Source organism: Macaca thibetana, chromosome 11 (genome assembly GCF_024542745.1).
Source record: "Macaca thibetana thibetana isolate TM-01 chromosome 11, ASM2454274v1, whole genome shotgun sequence".
Classification (NCBI taxonomy): Eukaryota; Metazoa; Chordata; class Mammalia; order Primates; family Cercopithecidae; genus Macaca; species Macaca thibetana.
The window spans coordinates 107,227,767-107,249,123 of NC_065588.1; the positions used below are offsets into that span (position 1 = coordinate 107,227,767).

General features: G+C 48.2%; 3 protein-coding genes across 3 annotated transcripts in view; 2 read left to right on the forward strand and 1 right to left on the reverse strand.

Annotated features, from left to right (window-relative positions):
- Window positions 1-15,729, reverse strand: part of GPN3 (GPN-loop GTPase 3) — a 637,401-nt gene extending 621,672 nt beyond the window's left edge. Inside the window, exon 1 of the mRNA XM_050749853.1 lies at window positions 15,726-15,729. The gene's annotated coding sequence lies outside the window, so the exon portion shown is untranslated. The remainder of the gene's footprint in view (window positions 1-15,725) is intronic.
- LOC126931527 (peptidyl-prolyl cis-trans isomerase NIMA-interacting 4-like) overlaps window positions 1-21,357 on the forward strand; it is a 773,797-nt gene that overhangs the window by 564,479 nt on the left and 187,961 nt on the right. The gene's annotated exons all lie outside the window — the stretch shown is intronic.
- CUX2 (cut like homeobox 2) overlaps window positions 13,375-21,357 on the forward strand; it is a 280,830-nt gene continuing 272,847 nt past the window's right edge. The window contains exon 1 of the mRNA XM_050749630.1: window positions 13,375-13,531. The gene's annotated coding sequence lies outside the window, so the exon portion shown is untranslated. The remainder of the gene's footprint in view (window positions 13,532-21,357) is intronic.

Here is a 21,357-nt window from a genome sequence, read left to right on the forward strand (position 1 = left end):
TCGTCCTGCTTTGCCCACCTAAGTACATCCAATTCTACATCACGGTCTTTCCACTTATAACCGCATTACCATTCTCCGCGTCATTTTGGTGTCTTTCGGAAAAGCGTTTTACCCGCCCCACGTTCTGTGAAGTGAGTGGGTCACTCTCCCCTCAGCCTGGCCCTGGCCCTGGCCCTGAGCATCTCTGTTTTGTGTTTTTTTTTTCTGCCTTGTTCTCAGCAGGCAGGGATGTGGGGGGCGCCTCGTGGCCAAACACCTGGCTTTAGAGTCAGGCACAGTCAGGTTCAAATTCTGCCCCTGCCAATGAGACTTCAGCGCATGCACTCCGTCTGTGCCTCAGCTTCCTTGCCTGTGAAATAGGTTCCCTTGCAGCTTCACTCACAGGGAATGTCAGCAGGGTTAAATGAGTTAATTTGCCTGAAGCATTTAACCCAGGACTGGTCTAGCACAGAGTAAGTGCCCAATCCATGTTAGCGCTTCTGCTGTAGCCGCTGGCGGGTCCGCCATGCTTAGTGTATACTGGGTGCTCACTTAATCCTTGCAGAATGAATGTGGGTGGCACCTTCCCAGGTAGGTACTTTTCTGCCCGTGTGGCATGCACGTTTCTGTGGGGGACACCTTGTGTAGAGATAGATGTGTATGTGTGCACACGAACACACACTTACACACCCTCACTCAGTCTACAAAGGGAGTGCACAGGGTCGTCCTCCTGGTTGAGGGTCTGTGAGCATTTTATTGTGATTAAATATTTATCCGGGGCTTGTACTGTGAATGTGGCACTTTATGGCAGATAAAATGATGTCATGTAAAAAAGGCTTGGAAAGGCTGTGTGGCCACACTCACAGAAAAGGCAGCTGTCACTGGGGAAGCAGAGCTGGGAGATAGCTCGAGCGAGGGGAGTCATCCATTCAACAAGTATTTATCTCAGCACCTACTGTGGGCCTGGGCCCAGGCCACGTGCTGGAGATGCCCTGGTGATGAAAACAGACATGCTCTCTGCTCTCGAGGTGCTGTTGGTCTGTGTGGTGTTTAGAAGTCAAATCCCTGAAGAGACCCACATTAATCAAATAATCGCACATTTCAAGTTGCAAGCCTGGCTAAGGGCTGCAGAGGAAATGAGCTAGGAATGATGAGACCGTATTATAGGGACCGGCTTTAGTCTGGAAGTCAGGGGAGGACTCCTGAGTTAGCCCAGTGAAGAGGGGCATGGTAGTCCGGTTGGAGGGTAGGAGCGGGATGTGCAAAGGCCCTGGGGTGGGAGACTGTACCTCTGGCTCCAGCAAGTGAAAGGTGGGCAGTGTGGCTGGAGTGCAGGGTGAGGGGCAGATAGGCAGGATGTGGCTGGGAAGCAGGGGACAGGGCGGGATCCCACGAATCTTGTAGGCCCTGCTGAGGTCGTTATCATGAATGGGAGGGGACAGAAGAGGAGGAGGATAGAAGGAGTTTGAGGACGGAGAGCCTGGACTGGGAGACCTGGCCAGACAAGGAGGCTTGGCTGTTCCCTCCACCATCCTCTGGCCCAAGTCTGCATGTCTAGCCTCCCTGGGCATCCAGAAAGTTCCCCAGTCTCCAGGATGAGGAGGCCAAGGTTGGCACAAGAATAAAGCAATTTCCCTGGGCAGATGAGGAGGGGGTTGAGGGTGGATCTCACCACATTCAAATACAGGCTTCTTTTCTGCCATGTATTATTTACCTAGGGGCTTGTGAAAAAGAAAAGGATCCAAAAACAACAACAACAAGCAAACACCCCCCCTCCTCCCCCCCCCCCCCCCCCCCCCCCCCCCCCCCCGCAATCCAACATTGCTCCAGGCATGCAGCCTGAGGGAATGAGCAGGTTTTTTCCTCCGTGTCTGTGTGTGTGTGTGTGAGCATGTGAGACGCTGTGCTAGAGCTCCAGGTCCCAACCAGCATAGGTGGCTCTGGGGCCTTTGGGACGTCGGGAGGCAGCACCATCACCTCCCACAGCCCTGGCAAAGGTTGGCCTCATGGGGCCTGCATTTTGAGAAACGGTGGGCTTCTGTTTGAGATCTGTCTGGTGCTCCAGTAACTCCAGCAGGGCCTGCCTTGGGGGCTGGGGGTTCTCAGGCAGGCTGGCTCCTGGAAGGGTAAAATTCCCAGAGGAAGGGAGGCAGCGAGTCCGGGGGATTTGGCGGCCGCCCCTGCATAGCATTATTCTGTGCCTCACACATTCTTATTAGCATCGTAATCGCTCCAAAATACTGATTCATTATTGCACTCCGAGCTGCAGACGGAGGCAATGGGGTTTAATAGTTCCATATGAGCCATTCTGGGCTGTTGAGTAAATATTGCTCATTGTGAAAAATTGGGTAAATGTGTGTGTTTATGCTGTCAAGGAGTGCGGCATCAGCCAAGTAGGTAGCTGGTGTCTGGACATGCACCCAGCAAGGTGGTGGGGACAGGGGAATGAATGTTCTCTGGGAAATATCTGCCTCCTGTCTGGCTGGCCTTGGAAAAGTGTTCTTTGGACATGGACATTGGGATCAAGAAAGGGGCTTCACCCCAAAATCAAGGTGGAAGGAGCCTCATATTTCTTGTGCATGTGCAAATGGCTTAGAAGTGGGCAGGAAAGACCTTGGGCTTTCCAAGCTTGTAGAGACAAATGATTGGATTCAGAATCTGAGAGCTCGTTACCATCGGCAGCAGGAGGCTATGTGGCAGGTGAGAAGTGTGCAGGTGAGAGGGTTTGACTCTGGATTCCCTGTTCAACTACCTGCTAATTGTGGCGAGTTACCTGACCCCTCTGTGGCCTCAGTTTTCTCATCTGTAAAATGGGGATAAAATAACTTCCTCATAGGGCTGTCATGGGATTTAAACATACGCTTATAACATTCAAGTGGTGTCAGTTGGCATCGTGCACAAGAAATGTTCACTATTAATATGATTCTTGTCTAGCATGGAGAGAAGGCCTGGATTTGAATCTGGCTATCTCAGGGCTTTGATTTTGAGAATCTGATGAAAGCTATGGATCTTCTTTTCAGAAATATGATGGGGACTTAGCATTTTGCATGTAGTTTCAGGGAGTTGCAAGATTCCCCCAAATCTAGCCATGTACCCCAAGTTAAGAGCTCCTACTTTTATCATGCATCTTGCTCTGGGGTGGAAGTAAGGCATAGAATTTGGAGCTGCCTAGAAGTAGGTTTCAGCCCAAGGCCTGGGTTTTATCCTGGTTCTGCCTCATATTTGCTGTGAAATTGGGCAAGTGAAAGACCCATCTCTGAGCCTCAGTCTTTTTTACCTAATGTTGAGTGCTTCATGTGGAAAGGACTTGGAGTATATAAAGCACTGGGCCCAATGCCCGGCATACAGTACTCAGTAAATATCATCCTCATAATTCCTTCTGGTTGAAGACCTAAGAGTTGCTAAATGTAGACTCTGCCTGTCTGCTGTTTTTATAGTCTGTGTATAATTTCATTATCTGAAGTTCTTGGGTGTGATCCTGCTAATGTTGCCTGTTGATTAATGGTAGACCAGTTCTCCATTTGTTTTGTAATTTTGGATTGAGAGGTCATCTTTGGTAGGCTTGTATGTCTGTGAATTCTGTGTGACCAGGATTGACCTTAGTGCAGAAGTCAGCCAGATAGCAAATATTTTTCACTTTGCAGATGACAGTCTCTAACACAATGACTTAACTCTGCCTTTGTGGAAAACAGTGATAAACAGTAAATAAACTAATGAGTGTGACTGGATTTGACCCAGTGCCGATGGGATTTGGCCTACAGGTCATTGTTTGCTCACCCTTGTTTGTTTGTTTGTTTGTTTGTTTGTTTGTTTGTTGAGATGGAGTCTCGCTCTGTTGCCCAGGCTGTAGTGCAGTAGCACGATCTCAGCTCACTGCAAACTCTGCCTCTGCTGAGTTCAAGCAATTCTCCTGTTACAGCCTCCCGAGTAGCTGGGACTACAGGTGCACATCACCACGGCTGGCTAGGTTTTGTATTTTTAGTAGAGACGGGGTTTGACCACATTGGTCAGGCTGTTCTCAAACTCTTGACCTCAGGTAATCCACCAGCCTTGGCCTCCCAAAGGGCTGGGATTACAGGCATGAGCCACCACACCCAGCCACCCCTGTGTTATTAATAGACATATTTTGTATTTGTTTTGGCTTAATGTCCAGCAGTATTACCATGCGAGAATGATTTTTAAGTTAATTTCTGGGGGCAGAGAACAGTAGTTCTCAAAGTGTCGTCCCTGGACCAGCAGCATCAGCATCCCCAAGAAATTTGTTAGACATGCAAATTCTCCAGCTCCAACCCAGATCTCCTGAGTCAGGAATCCTGGGGATGGGACCCAGCAGTTTCTAGTTTAACAGGTTGCCCAGGTGATTCGGATCCATACTCACGTCTGAGAACTCCAAAGGGACAATCAATTTGAACTCCAAACCCATGCAAGTGCAGGATTATGGTTATACATTCTCAGGGGAAGCTACCTTTGGGTTTTCCAAACTAGAGGCAAGGCAGAGACAGATCAAGGTGTGTCTTCTTCCAGTGTTAGTGGACAGAGGTGTTCTGATCCACATTCTCGCTGAGTGTGAAGGTCTCTTCAGTACTAAGATGGGCACCTATTCCATGCCCCACTCCTTTATTGCAGAGGACACTTAATTATTAGTTCACATACTTAGCAGTCTGAGTGAGTTTCCTCTTTAGTTTTGTCCCTTGGGAATTTCTTACTTTTTTCCAGAACTGACCTATATATTTAAAGGGATGCTGGTATACCTTATCCAGTATTTCTGGGTGTTTTATAGTGGGAGCATTTCAGGTTATATTGTCTTCCATGTTACTGGACACTGAAGTCCTCTCAATGTAATGAAAATTAGCTTCTCCTTTAGAATTATTTTTAGAAGGTCTGGTAGCCTCTTGCTTCATGGGTGACCTGACGCTTTTCACTTACCCTGGGGTCTGGGCCACTTTGTCACTCACAGGGACCAAAGGCTGAACAAATCCTGGGAGTCTCTCTACCTTAGCTCTGCCTGGAACTGGAGTCCAGTTCAGCCGACATTTGTTAAGCACCCATTGGGTGAGGGGTGAGGGGAGTTCACTTTATACAAGTGACAAGAATCTTTGCTAGAGGACACCACCCCATGGTCAGTGTACTCAGGGACCTTCCTCTATTCCAGCATGTAAATCCCCTTGCTCTGCTCTAGGGAAACTTGACTACTCTAAGGAGGAGGGTCAGAATGGTGTCAGGATGAAGAGCACTGGCTTTGAAACCCACTGGAATCAAGTTCAACTCCCAGCTCTGCCTTTATAAGCTGTGTGATCTTGAGCGAGCCTCTGCCCCTCTCTGAGCAAGGGGGGGATGACTGAGGGTTGCTGTTAAGGAACCAGTGAGATCATTTATGGGAAGCACTCGGCCAAGCACCTGGTCCATATGGTGAGTCCTCTAGGGAGCACCTCCAATGGATGTTTGTTACTGGAATGGCCGTTGTGAGTCTGCTTCTCATAATAACCGACTTGGAGAAGTCAGACTGGGGAGGTAGACTGGCTCTTGGGTGCTCCAGAGGCCATCGTGTCACAGATACAACTTGGGGTAGCAGCCCTGCACTCCAACACCGTTCCTGTAGTGACCTTTCTTCATGCTTTCCACCTCTGCTCAGTCATGTGACTCAACCCAGGAAGACAGGGAAGCTGCCAGTCATAGTATGCCATCCCTCTGGCTACAGTGATTGAACCACCGGAGAGTCACATGACTTAAGCTGGGCCAATCAGAATTCTCTGGTACTTTTCAGCTGGAGCAGAAAGTCTGTGTTTTCTCTATAGCTGAGATGTGGGAAGGAAGGAAGGAAGCAAGGAAGCCTGAAGGAAGGAAGTCTAGAGCCACCTGGAGGCAGGGTTTCAGACAACTTCATGGGGACAGAGTGAAACCAGCCTGCAGGGAAAGGCTAAGAGACAGAGTCCTGATTTGAATCATCCTGAGGGCATTCTGTCTCCTTATCATTTGATTACAGGAGCCCAACCCATGTTTTTATTTGTGTGTTTGGTTGTTTAAGCTTGTTCAGACCCAGTTTCTGCCACTGGGTCTGAAACACCCCCCAAAACATGTCTCCCCATGGAAGGTTCCAGGAACTCTTGGCCACTCCATTCTGTGTGACCAAAATTCTCCAAACGTGAGCCAGACACAAGTCATGTCTGCCAACCTGGCATGGTGTTGACAGGCGGGTCTGGTGCAGGATGTGCCCTGTTGTTTGAAGAACATCATGTGGAGAACAAGGGGACAGACGGAGGCCATAGGGTGTGCCAGGACACAGGGCTGGGCAGAACTCCACCGCCCTTGGGATTTGAGTATCCCAGAATAAGGAACATTGGGGCAGTGACATGGCCATGTTCGAATCACTAAACCACCCTGAGAAATAAGGTCCAGCGCAGAGCTTCAGCAGATGTTCAGATTCTTTTCAGAGCAGCCCATCACGACCCCCTAGCAAGAGTCACCTGCCCTCCCCACCGATCACACCCTAGCCCAGCAGGGAATGGCTTTTGACCACTTTTAAAAAGTGGCCTGCAGAGCCTGGCGAAGTCCCTCCTGTGTCCCCAAGCCCACCACACCTGCTCCGTTCTCCCCACTTTATCTTTGATCTCAAAAAAAGATCATCTTGGAAAAGATTGTTTTGTGTGCAGTTTACTCAAATGCCACTTTTTCTAATTTTGCCAGAGTTGCCCTCCCTACTTTCCCTCTTCCTTTTCTTTCTTTCTTGGATTTGCTCTGGGGTTGGCTTCCTCGAACCAAAATAACTCTCACAATGCACAGGGAAAAGTGCTTCCTGTGGATGAATGACATCTGTATGAAAAGCCAGCAAGCCGGCCGATTTCTGTCCTTTGAAGACGCTTGTCAGCGAGTGCTGCGGTGAAGTGTCAGGCGTCACCCGGGGTGACTGTGGAGATGCCTGCAACAGTGAGCTTTTTAATTTTTTTTCCAGAAAGCCTTCAGCCCAAACTTTGGGCTCTCCGGGGACCCAGGAGCGCATCCATTTTCTGAGGAGATGAAAAGCGATGCTGGTTTGAGCAGCTGGTGTTTTCTCCTGTGTTCCCGGCAGGGCCCTGCAGCAGTGCCTTTGTAGCTCACCTGCTCTGCCTTACGTGGTTCAACTCTGCTCCCTTCTTCCCTGATTCATGTGCCCACGTGAGGGGCTGTTTGCACCCTGAGAGGAGAGGAGATGGGGTACCGGTAATGCCCCCATAGCTCTCCTGTTGGACAGGAGGGGAAAATCTCTCAGTTAAGAATGTGGCCCTGGGTCAGGTTTGGTGGCTCATGCCTGTCATCCCAGCACTTTGGGAGGCCGAGGCAGGTGGATCATTTGAGGTCAGGAGTTCGAGACTAGCCTGGCCAACATGGTGAAACCCTGTCTCTACTAAAAATACAAAAATTAGCCGGGCTTGGTGGCCTGCACCTGTAATCTCAGCTACTCAGGAGGCTGAGGCAGGAGAATTGCTTGAACCCGGGAGGCTAAGGTTGCAGTGTCCGTAGACCGCGCCTCTGCATTCCAGCCTGGCGACAGAGCAAGACTCGGTCTAAAAAAAAGAAAAAAAGAATGTGGCCCTGGAGTCAGACTGGGTCTGGGTTCAAATCTCTGAGCCTCAGTTTTCCTATCTGAAGAATGGGGTTGTTAGGTTTAGTGATGACAGTATGGGAAAATTACTTCCTTAGCACGGAGCCTGTTACGTAGTAAGGGCTCACCTCTCCAGGTTCACCCTGGCTGACCCTTTCTCTTAGCCCATGTGCTGCCATGTTGAAGTTAGCGCAGCTCTGGAGGGCAGTATTATCTCCCTCTTCCATGCTCTTCCCCTTGCCCACAGTAACGTTCCATACTTGGTCTGTCCAGTGGACTCCTCCTATTCATCCATCAGGGCCCAGCTTAAAGCATCACCTCTCTTTAAGGCTCAGTCAGCAACTCCATCCTAAGGCTGGCCTTAAACAAAACCTTGCTCTGTCTCTCTCTCTCTCTTTCTCTGTGAGTGTGTGTGTGTGTCTTATTTTCTCATAGCTCTGGAGGTTAGAAGTTTGAGATCAAGGTTTCAGCAGGTTCTTTCTGAGACCTCTCTTACTGGCTTACAGATGCCTGTCTTCTCCCTGTGTCTTCACACGGTCATACCCCGGGCATGTCTGTGTCTTCATCTCTTATTAGAAGGACACCCATCAGATTGAATTAGGGCCCACTGTCATGATCTCATCATCTCATTTTTACCTTAAATACGTCTTTAAAGGCCCTACTCCAAATACAGTCTCCAAACACATTCTGAAGTCCTGGGGGTTAGGACTTCAGTTGGGGAGGCGGGAGTTCAGCTCCTCATAAAAAGGTCACCATGTCTAGGTGTGCTTCTAGACGATACCGGTGTGGGCTTCAGTCCCTACAGAACCCTAGAGCATGGCTTTTGACAGCCCCAGGGCCTGGCTCATGTGATGAGAATGGGAGGGTCGCTGCATGGGGGATGCCGGCCGGCCTGGGAGCTCCTGTCCGTGGAGTTTGGCTGCCTTCCGTGACTCGAGGCCCAGGCACACACCTCCATGCTCTGCCTGATCTTACAAGGAGTTTGTAAGTCTCTGATCTGCCCACAGCAGCCATGGAGGCATAAGGAGCCAGAATCTCAGCTATCCAGGGAGTTTTAGAAGGGAATGGGTGTGCCTGAAGACATCCTGCCCAGCTTCAGCAAGTGGGGATCTCTGGACAATCTCCTAGGGACACACAAGAAATAAAACTGTTGTTAACACTATCTATGGGTTTGTCCTCCCTCTCTCCCTTCCTCCCTTCCCTCTCTCCCTCCTTCTCTCCCTCCCTTCCTTCCCTCGCTCCTTCCTTCCTTCTTTCCTTCCTTCCTTCTTTCTTTTTCAAGATTTTCTTTAGAGCAGTTTTAGGTTCACAACAAAATCAAGAGTTACCATATCCTCTCTGCCCCAACATGTGCATAGCCTCCCCCATTATCAACATCCCCCACCAGAATCGTACATTTGTTACAAATCAATGTACATTGACACATCATTACCCAGAGTCCATAGTTTACATTAGGGTTCATTCTTGGTGTGGTATGTTCTATGGGCTTGGACAAATGTATAATGACATGTATCTGCCATCATAGTATCATACATAGGATTTTTGCTGCCCTAAAAATCATCCGTGCTCTACTACTACATCCCTGCCAACTCTCTCCAACCTCTGGACACCAGTGACCCTCTTACTGTCTCCATAGTTTTGCCTTTTTCAGAATTCCATATAGTTGGAATCATACAGTATGTAGCCTTTTCAGATTGGCTTTTTTCACTTAGCAACATGCCTTTAAGATTCTTCCATGTGTTTTCCTGGGTTTTTAGCTCATCATTTTTTTAGTGCTGAATAATATTCCATTGTCTGCAGGTACCACTGTTTGTCCATTCACCCACTGAAGGACATTTTAGTCGGTTCCAAATTTTGGCAATTATGAGTAAGGCTGCTGTAAACATCTGCCTCCAGGTTTTGTGTGTGTGTGTGTGTGTGTGGACATAAATTTTCACCTCCTTTGAGTAAATATGAAGGAACAAGATTGATGGATCATATAGTAAGAGTATGTTTAGTTTTTAAAGAAACTGCCAAAATGTCTTTCAAAGTGGCTACAGCATTTTACCTTCCCACCAGCATTGAATGAGAGTTCCTGTTGCTCCACATCCTTGCCAGTACTTAGTGTTATCAATGTTCTGGATTTTGGCCATTCTGATAGGTGTGTAGAGGTATCTCATTATTGTTTTAATTTGCATTTTCCTGATGATATACGACTTGCAGAATCTTTTCATATATTTATTTGCATATTCTGTATATCTTCTTTGGTCTGTTAAGGTCCTTGGTCAATTTTTTCAACAGGCTATTTTCTTATTGTCAAGTTTTAGGAGTTCTTTGTATAAAAGTCCTATATCAGATGTGTCTTTTGCAAATATTTTCTCCCAGTCTGTGGCTTGTTTTCTCATTCTGTTAATACTCCCTTTCCAGGAGCAGAAGTTTTTAATTTTAATGAAGTCCGGCTTATCAAGAATTTATTTGCTTTTGGTGTTGTATCTAAAAAGTCAACACCAAACCCAAGGTCATCTAGATATTTTCCTATGTTATCTTCTGGGAGTTTTATAGTTTTGCATTTTACATTTAAGTCTATGATCCATTTTGAGTTAATTTTTGTGAAGAGTGTAAGGTCTGTGTCTCTATTGATTTTTATTTTTTATTTTTGGCATGTGGCTGTCCAGTTGTTCCAGCACCATTTGTTGAAAAGACAAATATCTCTTCTCCATTTTATTGCCTTTGCTCCCTTGTCAAAGATCAGTTGACTATATTTATGTGGGTCTATTTCTGGGCTCTCTATCCTGTTCTATTGATCTATTTGTCTATTCTTTCTCCAATACCACACTGTCTTCATTACTGTAGCTTTATAAGTCTTGAAGTTCAGTAGTGTCAGTCCTTGACTTTGTCCTTCTCCTTCATGTTATGTTGGCTATTCTGGGTCTTTTGCCTGTCCATATAAACTTTAGAATCATTTTGTCAATACCCACAAAAATAGCTGGCTGGGATTTTAACTGGGATTGCACTGAGTCTATAGATCAAGTTGGGAAGAACTGACAACTTGACAATATTGAGTCTTCCTATCCATGAACATGGACTATCTCCCCATCTGTTTAGTTCTTCTGTGATTTTATTTGTCAGTTTTGTAGTTTTACTCATATAGATCTTGCACATAGTCTGTTACATTTAGCCTTGCTTTATTTATATATATAATAGTTAGTCTACATGTGTTTGTGTTCCTGTCAAGAGCAGGTTCCCACACCCCGTGGGCCTCCCCACCCCCAGGCAGTTCCCTCTGTGTTTGTAACCCTTTGTCCATCTCTCCATCACAATACTTTGTTGATTGCAATATCTACCTCAAGGAATGGCAAACTTTCATGAGCTTAGGGACAGGCAAGTAACATGAATGGTAGATCTGGCTCTGAGTAAAGTAGGAGGAAGCTTGTTGGGGGCACGGGGTGCTAGGCAACTGGGGAGACCTGGCCCTGCCTCAGGGAAATAAAATTGATTAAAATACTGGGCTGGACGGATAAAATACCTGATTACTGGCTGACTGTGGCCCTTGGGCCTGCTTGTTTACAGTCCCTGGTTGTATTTATGCCCTCTTCCCAGCCCCATCAAGACAGGGAGCTCTTTGAGGGCAGGGACACCTCCCCCCACCCCAACTTCAGTGTCCTGTGCTGGGGGGCACACACATTGCAGAAGTGAGCAAATTTTTGGTGAAGAAACACATTTGCTGTTATCCTACTCATTCTTTTCAAAAGTAAAATATATTCAATGTAGCCATTATAGAAAGAACAGATAAGCAAAAGAAGAAAATAAAAATGGTCCACTTAAGAGATAAATTTTTATCACAGTTTCTTTAGATCTTTTGTTGACATGTCACAGGCAGAAAAAGGCACAGATCCTATAGGTTCAGCTCAGCTGTCACAAACTGAACATACTCATGGAATTTCCACTCGAATTAAGAACTAGAAAATCCCTGGCCCACCTAGAGGCTCCTTCATATCCCTTCTAGTCACCGCCAACCACCCACTCCCCAGCACAGATTAGTCTTACTTGTTTGGAATCAACCAGCCTGTGCTCTTCTGTGTCTGGTTTCTTTTACCAACATTATGTTCTCAAGATTCACCTGTGTTGTGTGGCATTACAGTTCGTTCTTATTGCTGTGTAGCATTCTATTTTGTGACTACACCACAATTTATTCATCCACTCCACACTATTCAGGGACATTTGAGTGACTTCAATTGAGGGCTTCTACAAACAATGCTGTTAGGAACATTGGTTCATGAGTGCCTTTTAGTGCACAGGGGCACACAGTTTTCTTGGGTATAAATAAGGGTTTCTCAATCTTGGCACCATTGACGTTTGGGGCCAGAGAATTCTTTGTTGTGGGGGCTGCTGTGTGTGTTGTAGGATGCTCAGCAGCGTCTCTGGCCTCTACCCACTCGATGCCATAGCATCCCCCAAGTTGTAACAATAAAAAATGTCGGCTGGGCGCGGTGGCTCAAGCCTGTAATCCCAGCACTTTGGGAGGCCGAGACGGGCGGATCACGAGGTCAGGAGATCAAGACCATCCTGGCTAACCTGGTGAAACCCCGTCTCTACTAAAAATACAAAAAACTAGCTGGGCGAGATGGCGGGCGCCTGTAGTCCCAGCTACTCGGGAGGCTGAGGCAGGAGAATGGCGTAAACCTGGGAGGCGGAGCTTGCAGTGAGCTGAGATCCGACCACTGCACTCCAGCCTGGGCGACAGAGCGAGACTCCATCTCAAAAAAAAAGAGAAAAAAAAAAGTCTCCAGGGGCTGGTCATGGTGGCTTATGCCTGTAATCCCAATGCTTTGGGATGCCAAAGCAGGAGGATCACTTGGAGCCAGGAATTTGAAACCATCCTGGGCAACACAGGGAGACCCTGTCTCTACAAGAAAATTTAAAAATTAGCTGGGTGTGGTGGCAAGCACCTGTAGTTCTAGCTACTCTGGAGGCTGGGGCAGGAGAATATCTTGAAGAGTTCGAGGCTGCGGTGAGCGATGATCACACCACTGCGCTCTAGCCTGGGGGACAGAGAGATACCATGTCTCAAATAAAAACAACGGAATTTTAGATAAACAATGACTGATTTTCAGTATAAGTATATCTCATGCAATGTTTGGGATATACTTATACTGAAAAAAACATACATTGTTTATCTGAAATGAAATGTGTCTGGGTGTCCTGTATTTTATCCAGCAAGGCTTAATTCCATTTCTTCTGTCTTCTGAACACTGCAGTGATTAACATCCTGGAAGCTGAATCTTTGCATACAAACTGTGTTTCCCAATCTAGGCTTCTCATTTGAATCACTTGGGGGCTTGTTAAAGCCCAGCATCTGGGCCCCACCCCAGGTCTCTCAAAACAGATTGCAGGCTGGGTTGAGACTGAATTTGTTAACTAAGTCCCCAGGTGATTCAGAGCCAAAGCCATAGGGTAAACACCTGAGGGGAGTAAATTGTGAGGGCCACCCGCCTATTTTGCTAAAGTGGAAGATGGGGCAGGGATACGCCCTAGCTGTTCCCTGCCTGATCAGCTGGGTCAGCTCTCAGCTGTGAGTGAAGATAGGCGCTTATCTTTGCCCAGCCTTGCCCGGGACCCCTCTGATGTGGCCCTCTGCTTGGACAGGGGGCTGAGGGGGTGCCCCTACCTTGAGCTGCCCCTCAGCTCAGCCCAGAGCCTGCCCTGGCTTCACAGGAAGCAGCAGCTGAACTTTGGCAGCAGGAGGGAAGTGGGGGGTTGTGGGCACCAGAACCAACTGCATTGATTTCTGGCTGCAGTTCTTGGAAGGCCTGTCATGAGGAAAACAGGCAGCGGGTAAACAGCAGACGGCAGTGGGGCCTAGCAGCTGGGAGGACCTGGCTGGACCTAGGAACCTGTCTTAGCTTGTGGTACCGGCCAGGTCTGGCCACCACTGGGGACGCCGTGCCCCTCGGGCCCAGGCCTGAGGCTCTCGAGACCCCACCATCTAGCCAGGTAAGGTTTGCCCAGACCTGGTCCCCCAGAACTGTCTCTCTTGCTCTGCCCCTACCTGTTCAGAGCCTTAGGGATTCAGGGTTCATTCATCCAGTCCCCCACGGGCCTTCTCTGGACCAGGCCTGGCAGAGTCACACATGAGGGCTGCAGAGGATGGAGACAGCCACCCCGCCCCCCACCCCGCCCCACCCTGAGCCCTGCTCACAGGAGCAGCCGCTCTCCCTGGCTCTGGAGGGCAGATCTGACTTCTGTTCCATCCCAGCTGCTGCCGGGCAGCCCTGGAGCCGTCAGACCGCAGCCAACTGGGCAGGCCGACCCCGTCTGCACAGAGCCGCCGCAAAATTACAGCTCAGACAGGATCAATAGGATCAGGTTGAGGGGCCTTCGGAGGATGATTTTGCTTTGAGGAGAGGTCAGAGGGGCTTCAGACTTACAAATTTATTATTTGAGGATTCCTGGTGGTCCGTAAGAGTTTGTTGGACAGGGAGTCGGCCTCTCTCTGGTCTCCTGGATGTTCTCTGGGGTGGAGTAAAGTGTCTAGGCTGTTTGTGATGGGGTGAGCTGGGTGCCTTCCTCGGCAATGGGTAGAGGGGATGATCGGGGTTTGGGGGCAGCGTTTGGGTGCGCAGAGGGAGCTACTCACCTCCCATGTCCATTTGCTGCTGATGTTTTCTGGGGAGAGCTGATTTGACAAATATATTTGTGTGTCGTGCTGTCTTTTTACTTATTTGAACACTTATTGTAGGCCTGGCATTATTCTAGGCTGAGGGAATCAGGTCATGACCAAGCCAGATGGAGCTTATAAGTCTCATTATTTGTCCTTACTGGGGAGGAATCCAAGGCCCAGAGTGTCCAAGTGATTTGCCCAGAGTCACTCAGCAAGAGGCCCCTGCCAGGTTCCACTCTGCCGAGGAAATGAACAAAATAAGTCTCCATCAGACCAAGTGGGAAACTGAGTCTGAATAATAATGATGATGAGAATAGCCAGCCTTCAGTAAGGGCTTAGCAGGTGGCCGGGCACTGTGCTAAGTGAACCCCATGAGGTTGGTACTATTGTTATCCCATTATAAAGTTGAGAAAACTAAGGCTCAGAGAGGTGAATTCACATTCTTGAAGTCACACAGCTAGTCAGTGGCAAAGCTCGAATTTGAACCTAGGACTTTGGCTTTCAAGCTTAACCACACATCATGTGGATACTTTCGGAAGTTCCCACGAAAGCCCTGTGCACTGGAGAGGCAAGTTAGCGTCATCATTTTTATAAAGGTCAGGTCCTCAGGCTGGGATATGCAGTTGAGGAGGATGCTGATCCGCCACTGACTTTATCCAGAACTGATTTAAGGAGCAAAACAAAACACCTGGCATGTAATAGCAATATTCACAATGGAAGTAACAGATGCCATTTTTGAGCAGTTGAATAATTCCCACGTGTCTCCTACCATGTAGAGATGACCCAGAGGACTTCAAATCCATAGCTGCATTCTTATTCCCATTTGATGGATGAGGAAACTGAGGCTGGGGGACTCACTTGCCAAAGCTCACACAGCCAGGAAGTGGCAGAGCCAGGATTTGAATTCTGTTGGCTACACAGCTCACAGAGCCTCCTTGCTGGTTCTCCCAGCAGCTGCTCCATGGAGCCAGTGGGAGCTTCTGAGCTCTTCTGGGGTCTCTCAGTAGCTCAGAGCGTAGATATGACTCACCCTTCTCTCCATCACTCAGCAGACGGTCTAGCCTTCTCCCAGGTTCCAGTCTGTTTCCAGCCCTGCTCGAGACTCTTACATTTTCCCCTCCTAAGTCCTCCTTTCTAATCAGGTCAGACGTTGACTACGAGCCCCAAAATAATAATGCCAAGTGCAGCCTTTGCTGCGTTGGATTTCCTGCTTGCTTAGCAGAATGGAAACTTTGGCGTGGGTATATGTGTGTCCTTAAAAAAAAAATCCTTTATTTACACTGCTCTTGTTTTGATAAGATATGACTCTTAACGAGGCTTTAATTCAAGGTCAAAGAGTTGAGAAGTTGGCGAGAAAACCCGTCGCCCCTCGGGGCCCTGCTGGACACATAAACGGCCAAAGGATGGCTCTTTTCATCTCCTCTTTTAAACAGTCCCATTGCAACAGAGCTATTCCTTACATGACGAGGTAAAATATTTGAACTGATTGTATTGCCTGTTCCTAACTGTTTGCAGAATACATCTCTGCCCCCCCTTGACTATTTATTTTTTCCTTTGCCGTAGTTCAAGGGAAATAATTTATTAACTTGGGAATTCCAAATAGTGCTCCCCAACCCCGCAGTCCCCCGAGGCCCAAGCCGGCCTCTGCCTGCCCTGCTCAGGGAGTTGAAAGAGGCCTTTCCTTGAAAGGCGCAGCCGTGTGGCAGGGCCCAGGCAGAGGCGGGCAATGTATTCACAGACATGACTCGCAGACCCCGAGTGTCTTGAACCCCAGCCTCTGGGGACTGGCGCGGCCGTGCCATTGACATGAACCCCCTGGACTTCTGCCCCCCTGGGCTGATGGCCTAAATCCATCAGGCTCACCAGCCCCGGTCTTGGACCACTGAATAATTTACGGTCCCTCGGAGCGGCGAGGAGCAGGTCACTGGAGTTCATGGGTTAATAACAGGTTTGGTTTTCGATGTCAGCAGCTCTCTTGATAACGTATGAAAGAATCCTATTCTGTTGATTAGATTTTGAAATGGATCAATTTTTAATCAGCCAAACACCTGACTCACTCAATAAGAGTTGCATTGTGGAGACAGGATGGAGGCCGGCTTTATTTACAAGAGTGTTTGTTTTTTGGGGGCCATACGCAAATTCCCACCCAGATCCCTCCTCCTGGAAGAAATTGACCAGATTATCTCCCACCTCAAATGGCAGCGTTTGATTCATCTTCTGATTAGTTGCAAAATCCATGGGTCTGTTTAAGAGATAAGAACGGCAGCTAAAGGTTTGATTTAGTCTTCCGTGGTTATTGATGGGAAAAGCATTTATTTGCCAATGAAGAAATTTTTGCTTAATGTAACAGCAAGAAAGAAGAGAGGAAACAAAGGGAGTCCAGGGGTGGCAAAGGCATCTCAGCTCTGGGGGTACCTGGGGTTTCCATCCCTGTCCTTGGAGATTTTCAGAACAATGGTATAGAAATCAGTGAATGAGTACATTGAATTTGCAGGTGGCTAATTGTGGAGCCACCTTGGGGTGTTGCTTCTGGTCATTAAATTTATTCATTCAACAACCAGTTGAGCCCACACTGTGCCTGGCACCAAACTAGGCATCGGGGATGAGTCGACATTGAGAGAGACAAGGTTCCTGCCCTCGCAGAGCTTCCATTCTGGTGGGAGGAGCCAAGGAGGAAAGAAAGGACAGTGTCCAATCACTAAGGCATGCTGAGCGTTGGGAGGAAGCAGAGAGAAAGTTACCAGAGAAAGGAACAAGAGCATCTCATTTCAGGTATTGGGGGCCAGGTGCAGCAGCTTATGCCTATAATCCCAGAACTTTGGGAGGCTGAGGCAGGAGGCTCACTTGAAGTCAGGAGTTTAAGACTAAGCCTGGCCAACATAGTGAGACCCCCATCTCTACAAAAAAATTTAAAAAATTAGTTGGATGTGGTGGCATGCATCTGTGGTCCCAGCTACTCAGGAGGCCGAGGCAGGAGGATCACTTGAGCCTGGGAATTTTAGGCTGCAGCGAGCTATGATCACGCCACCTTATTCCAGCCTGGGTGACAGAGAAAGATCCTGTCTCTAAAAATAAAAAGTCAGGGAAGGAGTTTGGGTTTTCTCTACAGTGCAATTAGGATCCATGGACAGGTTTTGAACAGGGGGGTGGCTTGTTTGAGTTTGGCGATGGAAAAGGTTACTCAGGAGGGTGGGCTAGGAGACCCTTGAGGGGTCTGCTATAGCCATCTGGTGAGTGATGATGGTGGCTTAACTGGGGGAAGCAGATGGATTCGATCATTCTGGTCAGGGGCCAGGTGGCTGAGAAAAAAGAGGCGTGCGTGGGACCACCTGGGGTCCCAGCCCAGCCTAACGAGGCCTACAGCCCCAAGCCTATCCTGGCCTGGTCCCATGAGGACTGAGGAACTACTTGCAGCAGAATGTTAGCTGTCTGTGGACTGGGAAGAGCTGGGACCTGGTGGCCCAGAGCTTGCGGACTTGGGCTCTGAGGTCGGATAGATGTGGGAGCTTTCCATCTCACTGCCTTTTACAAACTGGTGGCCTCAAACAAATTGTCATTCACACGTACAAGCAGGTTAGAATAATTTTTGGTCTAAGACTTTCCGGAAGGACTCCTAAAAACTACCAACAGTGGTTGCCCCTGGGAAGGGGTTCTTGGGGTGGGTGGGGGATTTACTTTCTCCTCTGGTAGCCTCTGAGTTTATGCTACAGGTGAGTATTATCTAGTCAAAATTGTCCACACCATCTGCGACACTCAGCAGCATGGACCTCTGGTGGCCTTCTGAACGAGGGCTGGTTTTGCCCCATTTTACAGATGAGGCTCAGACAGGGGCAGTTGCTTGCCTACAGTCACACAGCCCTACCTGGTCGCTGCAGCCCCTTCCCAGGCCCTGACCCCTCCCTGTCTTGCCTTCCCTGCTGTATTTTCGGCTTGCTTCCTCGTTGCCGTTGGTTAAGTTTGTAGACTTAGTGGGACCTAGAAGAGCAAGATTTTCCCCGGCATGAGTAGTGATTTCTCATTCCCCCGTGCTCTGCTCTAAGAATCATCAATTGGGCAGCTTCATTTATTAGCTTAATCTTTGCACATCCCTCAGCGGCGCTGTTCTCCCACCTGCTTTGTCCAGGGCAGAACAGCCTGTGCATACACCTGTGTGCGTGTGTGTCCAGGCCAGTTCGTGTGGGTGTCCACATGGGGTATTCCAAGTGTGGGTTTGGGACTGGGTGGGAGGACGCCTCACTACACAGCTCTCACTGGTGACAAGCAGGTGCCCACAATCATCTTAATCCAGGCGTGGCACACAGGAATTGCTCGCTGAGAGATGGCAGTGGAAAAATACCCTCTGGTCTAATGTCAGAAGTCCTGGGTTCTAGTCCTGTCATGCCCACTTACTTGCTGTGTGACCTTGATCAAGTCACTTCCATTCTCTGGGCCTCAATTTCTCATCTGTAAAACGGGGATGATAATAATATCTGGCCTTCTTGTTTCTTGAATGGACTGAGCACTTTCCCACCTCAGGGCCTTTGCACTGGCTGTTCCCTCTGCCCAAGGCAGCCTGCCCTGCTCCTTTGCTCTGTCTGGTGGTCTTTCAGAAGTTACCTTCACAGAGAGGCCTTCTTCGGCCACCCTGCCTAAAATCCCATAACACACACACACCTACACACACAGCCCTCACTTCCCTTCCCTGCTGTATTTTCTTTCCTCCTTAGCACTTAACATGATTGAACATTTATATTTCACCCATTTACCTTGTTTGCTGATTTCTCCCATTAAAATGTCAGCTCTAGGGCCAGGAGTTGTAATCTCAGCACTTTGGGAAGCCAAGATGGGAGGATTACTTGAGGCAAGGAGTTTGAGAACAGCCTGGACAATGTAGCAAGACCCCATCTCTTTCTCTTTTTAAAAAAAAAAAAGCCAGACGTGGTACTGTGCACTCATAGTCCTAGCTACTCCAGAGACTGAGGCAGGAGGGTCACTTGAGCCCAGGAGTCTGGGGCTGCAGTGATCATGCCACTGCACTCCAACCTGGGTGACAGAGTGAGACCCTGGCGCTCGAAAAATAAGATAAAAAGAGCAAGGAATTTTGTGTGTTTTGCTTACTACTGTCTTCCTAGCACCTAAAACGGCACTTGGCACAGAGTGGGTGCTCAGTAAATATCTGTTGAAGAAATGAGTGAAATAAGTCAATATAATATAGGCACTTCCTGGTATATAATAAGCCCTCAACAAATATGAGTTATTGTTATTATTACTGATATTCCTGCTATTAAGCTTTCTTGAGCCTCAGTTTCCTCATCTATGAAGTGGAGACGCTGCTGATAATAGCTATGATAGAGTTATTGTGAAGTCAGTGCTGTGAATGTCCGCTCCTAAAATTCTTCAATATGTAGGAGCTCTTATAGTTGTAGGTACAATGAATAATAAGGGCCAGTAGCAGGAGTGTTTCTGGAAAGTGGTGTTTGTGTCCGGGCCCCAGGCCCCAGCCCTCTCCGTGCTGTCACCATTTCTGATTGACTGCTGCAGCGGTGGGAGGATTGATGTTCTTTTGTCCCCTACTGTTGTCCACCCAGAGTGTCCAGGTGAGGTTTACAAACACGCCCCTGGGATTCCAGCTTTCTCAAGGGGTGTCTCAAATTCTTCTACATAAAGTTCACTTTATTTTGTTTTTATTGTTTTTTTAAGTATGGGAAGTTTCTGTTTAGAAGGGGAAGACCAGTGGCTATTTCTTGTCCTAGGGAAATATCCCTAGCACATTGCTCTGTGGATGAAAGCCACTGCCAAGCAGCATATATAGTGTAGTTTCTGTAAATTAAGAAAGCAGAACCTCCTCTGACCAGGGGAATGAGATCTAGTCTCACCCCTAGAGTCAAGGAAGAACCTCACCCAGGACTCTTTTTTTTTTTTATTTTTTATTTATTTATTTTTTTCAGTCGGAGTGTCACTCTGTCGCCCAGGCTGGAGTGCAGTGGTACGATCTCGGCTCACTGCAAGCTCTGCCTCCCGGGTTCACACCATTCTCCTGCCTCAGCCTCCTGAGTAGCTGGGACCACAGGCACCCGCCACCACGCCAGCTAATTTTTGTATTTTTAGTAGAGACAGGGATTCACTGTGTTAGCTGGGATGGTCTCGATCTCTGGACCTCGTGCTCCACCCGCCTCAGTCTCCCAGAGTGCTGGGATTACAGACGTGAGTCACCGCGCCCGGCCCTCACCCAGGACTCTTAATTGCAAACAACAGAAACCGACTCAGCCCCCACCAAGACTCATGTAAGGAGGGGCTTCTCCACCCATAGGAAGGAGATTCTGATTCTGAGTGGCCATAAAGCATGACAGATGTTCATGACAATTGGGAGGGGTTAGGAGGGGGTGAGGAGGGGACCCCCAAATGAGAATAAGGGGTGATTTCTGGATGCAGTGGGAATTGGTGCTGCGGCGGAGACCAGCCTCTGTCCACTGTGTAGCCTGAGATAGGGCAGAAGATGAGCAGGTGCTGTTCTGTTCCCCTTGAACCTTTTAGTGTCTTCCACGAGCTTCTGCCTGCTGGTGACTGCATCTCTGTTTTTTTCCAAAACTGTAAGACCACTTTGCCTGAGAGAGGGCAGGCCAGAAGTATTGAGGCCATAACCCCCGGGGTGCAGCCCTCCCATCTCAGAAGTTGGCGTATAAATGCCCCGGCTCCCTTACCCCTGAGAGGAATGACGCAGACGCCTGTTTTGCTCTTCCTTGGGGTGGTGGAGATTATAGGCAATTTTCGTGTTTGGCTTTCTTAAGGAGGATTTTAGGTTTTCAGCACGCAGAATGTATTATTTTGCTGTTTTAAATCAACCTTCTACAAAAGGACAGGAATGTCCCTGGGAAGGCTGGGGATGTCTGTTTGGGGACAGCAGGTGTTTTGAGGCATCTCTGTGTTGTATCTGCTCATGTTGTGGACAGAGCAATTCCAGCTTCTTCATCCAGCAGAGATGAGCGGGAGAGAGTGCGAGAGAAGGGAGAAAGTGGAAAATCACAATATATTGGAAGGAATATGATATTTGTAAAGGAATTAGAGTCAGTCCAAATAAAAGGCTGGCAGCCTGCATTGGTTTGATTCCAGGAGTTTTCTGAATTTGCAACTTTAGTGGGAAGAGGGATTTGAATTAATTTCACACCTCTTGAATGCCTAC